The 8,541-nt window shown below is 43.7% G+C and overlaps 1 non-coding gene across 1 annotated transcript; it reads right to left on the bottom strand.

The window, feature by feature from the left end:
- Nucleotides 1–7,900: 7,900 nt before the first annotated feature.
- trnan-guu (transfer RNA asparagine (anticodon GUU)) lies at nucleotides 7,901–7,974 on the bottom strand. The gene has a single exon. It is a non-coding gene; the product is annotated as a tRNA-Asn (tRNA).
- Between the last annotated feature and the right edge of the window lie 567 nt (nucleotides 7,975–8,541).

The raw sequence follows: 8,541 nt of genomic DNA, 5'->3' as shown, positions 1-8,541 counted from the left end.
TTCTATCATATTATGATCATTCTTCCCCAGAGGATCATTTACTTTCAGATTACTAATTAATCCTGTCTCATTACACAATACACAATACTAGATATAAAACACTAGATATAAAATATTATAATACTAGATATAAAATTCCCTTGTTGGTTCCTCGACATATTGATCTAGAAAACTGTCTCGAATGCATTCCATGAACGCCAGATCTGCCAGGTGAATTAGATGTTTGCTGCAAGCACGGAGAATTAATGAAACCAAGACTTCCCTGCAGAGCAGGGAGTTGGAAAGAAAGATGCTGGGCATTGAGAGGCGAAGGGTTTTGTGGATAGCAGGATGAATGGACAAAATTATCTCAACTCCCTGCTTCTTTTCTACACTGATAAATCTGGACAAAAATCTCATCTCCGTGCTTCTTTTGGTTAATGAATGTCTTAATGCTCAAGAGAGCGCTGATCAAAGCCAATTATCTCCACTCGCACTCTCCTTCCAATCTTGCACACGTTGCATAGCTTTGCAATTGTGCATTTTTTCACACTGGGATTCAATTTGAAGAAAACGAAGCTGTAATCAACTGGTTTTGTTCAGGAAATGGAGTAAAAGAAGATACATAAAAGGCAATGATAACAGTGACTGTTCGAACACTGTGAGCTACAGTTAAAGATTGACAACATTTAAAGTGTCAGGCAGCAGATCTTTTCCAAATCATGACAGAAATGGCAAGAAAACTTCATGCAGACTTTGATGAGCGGCACGACTTTCGAACAGGAGGCATTTTACAGAAGGCAAGAAAGTGCATTGATTATCGCTCTTATGGGGTTGTAAAATTGAAGAATGATGGGCTGCTGGCTGTTCAGGCAGGAGCGGTGAAATTGCTCATGCTGATCAGGAGCGAGCTTTGTGCTCAGTCGGGGGAATTTGGTTGTTGCTATTTTGAACAACACCAGGAAAGTCAAGTTTCCTGATCGGGAATCAAACATGGTGCCGCGGCGGCGAGAGCGCCGAATCCTCAGCACTGGACCACCAGCGAATCTGCTGCAATTTTCATTCAAGCAAGCAGACCAACGCTGCCTTTCCGACTTGTCCCTTTGAAACTCACGTCACTTTCATCCCAGGCAAGTTGCTCGCACAAAATGGAATTTACTGTTAGAACATGAAAGACTTGTTCAGACAACGACAGCACCAAGTGCGGGTAGGCAGGTACATCAAATAGACAGTGAGGGGAAATATTACCACAAGCTGCTGGTGTAACTGTTTCCATTTCCAAAACACACGCACCGAATCAGTGCAGCTCCTGGGAAAGGTGCAAGACAACGCAGGGCTGTCATGTCTCACTTGAAGCAAATGACACACACAAGATTCTGCCATCACGAGCCATCTCCTTCTGTTTCTGTCACTACTTTATCTCCAGCTTCCTCTGCTCCTCCAGATGCCGGTGAAATAGATGTTCAAAGCAAATACTGCGACTAAACGAGTAAAAAACCTTAACTGGAAAGCAGGAGAGAGGAAGAATGATGCTGGGCATTGAGAGACGATGGATTTTGCAGATACCTGGATAAATAGACACAATGATCTCATCTCCCTGTTTCTTCGGATACTGAATATATTCATGCTCAAGAGATGTTCTCACTGCCCCAGGCCCATTATCTCCAGTCGCATCTCCTAACCCTCTTGCATATGTTGCTTCGCTCTGAAATTGTGCATTTCTTCACACTGAGATTCCATTTGAAGAAAACATTGCTGTGATCAGCTAGTGTTGTTACGGAGATGGATCTCAAGGAGATGCATAAAAGGCCAATGATAACAGTAACTGTTTAGACACTGTGAGCTGCAGTTAAAGGTCGGCAACATTTAAAGTGTCAGGTAACAGATCTTTTCCAAACCTTGACATAAATGGCAAGAAAACGTAATGCGGACTTCGATCAATGTTACGACTTTCAAATAGCAGACATTTTATACACAAGGCAAGAAAGATTTACAAAGATGTTGCCTGGACTGTCGAATTTCAGCTAAGAGGAAAGATTGGATCGGCTGGGGTTGTTTTCTTTGGAACAGAGAGGCTGAAGGCAGATTTAATGGAGGTGAACAAAATTATGAGTGGCCTCGATAGTGTGGATTGGAAGGACCCATTACCCTAAGCAGAGAGGGTAGTAACCAGGGGCATAGATTTAAAGTGATTGGTAGGAGGATTAATGGGGAGCTGTGGAGAAATACTTTCACCCAGAGGGCTGTGGGGGTCTGGAACTCACTGCCTGAAGGGGTGGTAGGGTCGACACCCTCATCCAATTTAAAGATTACTTGGGTATGTACTTGAAGTGCCGAAACCTACAATGCTACGGGCCAAGAGCTGGAAAGTGGGATTAAGCTGGATCGCACTTTTTCGGCCGGAACAACACGATGGACGGAATGGCCTCTTTCTGTGCCGTAATTTTCTTTGATTCTATGATTCTAATCAACAGTAATCGGGGTAGCTTAGGCGTCATGAGAATGCTACTGAAGAAAGATAACTGCTGGAATCCAGGCAATGTGTCCTTGTAAACCACAGACTGGAGAAGTTCCAGCTCCAGTGACAGGGATCGATCACTGCAGTGTATAAAAGTGAGGCGATACTGATGTAAGGAGCAGTCGGAACTGGAGGCACTGGAGATCAAGTTCAGAGCGCCTGAGGTTCCATCCAGTGGGATCATCTTGTCTACACGGGGGACTTGCATGTTTACTCTGGTACGGTAGAGGAAAAAGAATTTGCTCATATATTTCTTAATAAGGTAACAAAGTTGCTGACTCTCAGACTTGTTAATTAATTAGACAATGCATCAGTTAGAACCTTCTCCCTGCTCCCCTATTTTTAAACTTTGACCATTTAGTGTACGTTTCATCTCATTTTTCCTCTTTCAAAATGTATCACGTCACATTTCTCTGCATTAAACTTCACCTGCCTGATTCCGAACCTGTGAACGTCACAATGAAGTCACTGACTCCTCTTCACAGTTCCCCACGCTGCCACTTTTGGCGTCATCTGGAGATTTTCATCTTGTGTCCCACATACCCAAGCTGAGATTATTCTCTATATTGAGAAGAGCAATGGTCCCAACACTGACCCTAGGCGACACCACTGGTTTTCTCTACCACAGAAGGCAGTGGAGGCCAAGTCATAAGATGTATTCAAGAAGGAGATAGATATATTTCTTCATGCTCAAGGGATATGGGGAAAAAGCGGGAACATGGTCCTGAGTTAGACATCAGCTATGATCATTTTGAATGGCGGAGCAGGGCCGAATGATCTACTCTTGCTCTTATTTTCTATGTTCCTATGAAATTGACAAAGATAAAACAGTCTGAACCCCCAACAGAATATGACGTGTAGCATAGATATTAATGAGAGGAAGTGAGAAGCGTTCCCGTGGATTGGCTCCGTGGCTTAGTTGGTTAAAGAACTCTGGTCCTAGATTCAACTCCCCGTGGTGCTTTTGTGGAATTTATGATGTGCAGTGAATTTAACCAGCAAAAACATCGTGCGGTGTTTGTACTTTGTAATTTGTTCAGGGTCCAATACGGAACTTCTCAGAATGTCTCTTCAAAATGCCCCTTTATTTTATAAACAGACCTCTCATAGAATGTGAGTGTAACACGGCAATGTAAGGACACGTTCTTGTTTCTGAGCTCGTTGAGGTCTGAGTACAATTCACGATTCGAGGTTCATATTCCGGAGAATCCCCAATTTAGCCTTAGAATTTTTATCTTGAGCTGCGGTTGAGACTTTTGCAAAGAGGGAAAAGAAGTCCCCAAATCACACCACCTGAATCTCAGACGCTTTCGGAAGAAGTTCAGTTCAAACAATCACTACCTTTAAAGGCACGTCAATGACCTACACTTTCATTGAACGAGCTTTGCTTGCAATTGCATTCGACCTTGAAACCGCTCTGGGCTTTCATCTCACTGAAGCAGAGTCTGACCGCTTTGTATCTGTGAGCATGTCACTGAGGAGGTTTGCTTTGATATTGGTCTCTTTCAATATTTAAAATTTCACCAAGCCTCAGGGAAAAGTAACCGAGAATCGAATTGTCCCTGCAAGTGAAGAATTGAAGGGATTGGTGCAACAAGCAGATCTGGAAAATGCACAATGCAGTCGCTCAGGAATTTCAAATCCACCCTCTCGCCACTCAGCGATCATATTAACTGAACTTTACTCTGGCCCAGTGTCACCGCGCTGAATTCGAGTATTTCTCCTGCACGTTTCTCTTAACTTCACAGTTGCTGGTTTCACTGTGAAGACCAGCTCGTTGGATTTTCACTCCTGCAAGCTTCAACCAATCATTTTGGAGAAGTATACTGACAGTAGACAGCTGTTATATTGGTGGCTGCAATCTTAAAGTTTAGCTCAGTGAATTATTGGTTTAGCAGGTGATCTCTTCGTCTGTTTCGGTGGTGCTATCACTTAGCGAGAAAGTGTGATGGTTCGAACCCTTATTTCATTTTCCCGAAGGATTCATTGCCTCAAAGTTCCAGGGTCTGAATGTGTGTTTGGTCTGCAAGGAAATGTATCGTGATCATAGCCGGCTGAGCAGGGCTGATATTCCACCACTTACCGTGCGGTCGGAAATCAGGCACATGAAACATATAAAGGAATGGAACATTGGCTTCACGGAAATCACAATTCAGAACCCATTTCTTTTAATCTGGTTTATTTTAAATCAGTTAACGCCTGCCTTAAATGGTAGACTCAGGACTGTCACACAAACAGGTTAAATCTTCAGAGAATAATTACCACAGTCATTTTTAGACTGGACGCCGTGCGGCGACTTTGCTGTCAGTGAAGAGAGACGGGAAAGACCAAAGTGCCGTTTGCCCCTCTCAGTGTGGCCCTGAAGGACGGTGTCCAGGCTGAAGTTCTGTTCCCACCGGACGATCCTCCCCCCAGATTGTCCTTTCTGAGCTCTCGCCAGGTGATGGTAAACACTCAGGTGGGAAAGACCAAAATCTACAACAAGATGTTTAAAACAAAGCTGATATATTTAACAGATATCCAGAATATTAAACTCCAGCCCAGTTATAGGGATTATTAACATCAGCAGAAAGAAACCCCAAATGTCAGAATGAACATGGTTCAGCCCTGGATGCGATGAACAGCAGAATCCAAGCCCTGCAATCAGATGTTATCTCGTTGGTGTCTCAGCACGTCTGATGACTGAGCGAATCCCTTCAAACACACGGATCATAGAATGATAGAGAGTTACAGAACAGAAGGAAGCCATTCAGCCCATCGTGTCTGTACCGACCGAAAAAGAGCGATCCAACTTAATCCCACTTTCCAACACTTGGTCCATACCCTTAGAGGTTACGGCAATTCAGCTGCACATCCAAGTACTTTTTAAATGAGTTGAGGTTTTCTGCCTCGACCACCCTCTCAGACAGTGAGTTCCAGACCCCGAACACCCTGTCCGTTTCTGTGTATCCTGTTACTTTTTCACTGCTATCCGGAAGTCTATAAACAACTCCCACCAAAGTCTTGTATTCTATTCTGTTACTCATTTCTACGCAAAGCTTTTCTACTGCGTGCTCACCTTTACTGATATCTCTTCTTTGTAATGCAGTAATAGTATCCCTCCTCTATATCGCTGCTCCACCGCCTTTTCCAATGTCCCTATCCTTTCTAAACGGCTTATAACTTGAAATATTTATCTTCCAGTCATGCCTATTTGTCATCAGGTCTCAGTGATGAGCACTACGTCATGCACTATAAGCTGAATTTACGCTTCTGATTCACTTGTTCTATTTCTTATGCTACGTACATTAGTGTATAGAACATTTAATTGGGCATTAGAACTTGTCCTGCCTTTATGCCCTGATGTTGTGTTTAACATACTTGGTAAATAATGTTGGTGAGCTGCAGACACAAGTGGCAACATGGGATTATGTTATAGTGTCAATAATGGAGACCTGGCTCAAACAAGCGGAGGAGTGGCCACTTAAATATTCCTGGCTACAACGTATTCAGGAAAGGCAGGGAGAATAAAGTGGAGGGAGGGGGTAGAGGGGAGCAGGCACTATTGATCAAAAATACTGTTACAGCGGTAGAAAGTGTCGCCATGCTTAAGGGTTCAAAGGCAGAATCTATTTGTTTAGAATTAAGGAACAATTGAGGAGCTATTACGCTGCTGGATGCATTCGACAGGCGAACAAATAGTGGGAAGGAGATAGAGGAGCAAATTGACAGCAAGTTGCAGAAAGATGCAATAATTTTAGAGTAGTGATAAAAGGAAACTTCATTTATCAGAATATAGACTGGGATATAGCAGTGTAAAAGTCAAAGAGGGCGAGCAATTCCTGAAATGTGTACAAGAGAACTTTCTTAATCCGTATGTTTTCAGCCCAACGAGGAAGGAAGCAGTGTTGGATTTATTTAGGGGAAAGAAGTGGGGCAAGTGGAGCATGATTCAGTGGGGGAACATTTGGAGCAGGTTTAGTGCAGTTGTGGAAAATGCAAGGAAAAATCAAGTATGAAAATACTCAACTGGGAAGAGCGAATTTCAGCGAGTTGAAAATGGATCGGGTCCAGGTGGATTGGAATCAAAGATTGGCAGGTAAAACAGTAAATGAGCAATGGGAGGATTTGAGTGAGGAGATAGTTCGGGTACAGACTGGACACATTCTTACCAGGGGAAAGGTTGGGCATGGAAACTAGAGCTTCCTGGATGACAACAGAGTATTTGAGACAACATTTTGTACATTCTGACGACCAATGTCCGGACAGGTGTGCCCGCGGTTATCAACCACAACCTCGTCACTTCCACGCTGACAGATAAAAACCGGCCACATTCTGCTTCAGTGAGATGAAATCCGAGAGCGGTTTCAAGGTCAATTGCAATTGCGAGCAGAATGCATTCAGAAGACGTGAGATCATTGAGATACCTCCAAACACCCTGCCAGTTTGAACAGCAGCTCAAGATCAAAAGTCGGGGGGAAAAAATGAGGGCTCGTCCGGGATTTGAACCCGGGATTTCTCACATATTTCAAGCAACAAACCCAAAGCGAGAATCATACCCCTGGACCAACGAGCCCGCTTGAAAAAAAAACCAACAAGTAGTAGTTTCTGAGTATCAGCGGCCACTTTCCTCAAATCTCCCTTAAAGTACCGTAAATAAAAATGTGTCCGTATATTAGTGAAGAATCATAAAGCCAATTTCTTCTCTGTTGGGTTTTGTTTAGGTCTCCTGACGCTGATAAAGATGATTGGGGACAGTTGATGAGTTAACGGGTGTAAGGGCGTAGATACTCCGGTGTGAGGGTGCAAATACTCCGGTGTAACGGTGCAGATACTCCGGTGTGACGGTGCAAATACTCCGGTGCAACGGTGCAGATACTTCGGTGTAAGGGCGCAGATACTCCGGTGTGAGGGTGCAGACACTCCGCTGAAAAGGTGCAGATGCTCCGATTTAAGGGTGTAGATATTCTGGTGTAAGGGTGCAAATACTCGGATTTAAGGGTGCAGATACTCGGATGTAAGGATTTGTTGCCGCGACTGAAATGCGGCTTCGAACTGTTGTTACTATCCGAGGCAGCGCTGCAGGATCCTTTCATGATCTCTCCCAAATCCAATGAAACCCATCGGAATGTGAATACAATTTTGCGTTTCCAATAGAAAAGGGAATGATATTTATTGTGGAAACAGTCTGGTGTCGCTCACTGCAGAAATATCCATGTCAGAGTGAAGCGGCTCTCCTGCAACCTTCGGACCTTGTCTGTCAAGAAGAATTCTGATTTCCGCGAAGCCAATCACAGGTTCAATGGTGGAAGATCGGGCGCATTCAGCTGGCCATCGAAACCGGGCATTTTGTTTTGCAGCCAAAACAAACATCAGAAACCAGGAAATACGAGACCATGAATATTAAAGTAAGAATTACCCTATCGTCTCTGGGTGGGCTCGAACCACCAACCTTTCGGTTAACAGCCGAACGCGCTAACCGATTGCGCCACAGAGACCACATACGCACTTGGAATTGAATCACTGAATCAACGAGCTAAAAATTCAGGTTGCATTGATCAATTTCACCTCTCTCGACGATCATTTCACTTTTCCTCAATAAAGTGTGTGAAGTTTGCACGAGTGAAAATCTGTGCTCTATTATTCCTGAACATTAAATTCACCTTGCCATTAAACACCTGTGTGTTGGAAGACTCCGTCCCCTCGTGGTCGAGAGGATTGATTTATCGAGCTGTGATTCGCCATTCTCTATTCCAGTAATATTCAGGTTTGCTGAAAATGAGATGAGATGAAATGAGCAGGTCAGACGAGCAGGTCTGTGAAACTACATGGATTTTACAAAGTTGTCTCTTGCACTTACAGTGAAGCGGACGGCAGTTTTCACTTTTAAACGAGTAACTATGATGTTAAGAAAAAAATGTAGCCGAGAAATACTCGATTTCAGCGCGGTGACACTGGGTCAGAGTAAAGTTCAGTTGATGTGATTGCCGAGTGGCGAGAGGGTGGAAAGGCGAACAAAACTAAATCAAAGAAAGTGCAGGTCATTGAGGTGCCTTTAAATTCCT

The sequence above is a fragment of the Heptranchias perlo genome, chromosome 20 (assembly GCF_035084215.1).
Source record: "Heptranchias perlo isolate sHepPer1 chromosome 20, sHepPer1.hap1, whole genome shotgun sequence".
Classification (NCBI taxonomy): Eukaryota; Metazoa; Chordata; class Chondrichthyes; order Hexanchiformes; family Hexanchidae; genus Heptranchias; species Heptranchias perlo.
Note: the sequence above shows the minus strand (reverse complement) of the source record. Positions and strands in the feature narration are given on the sequence as shown.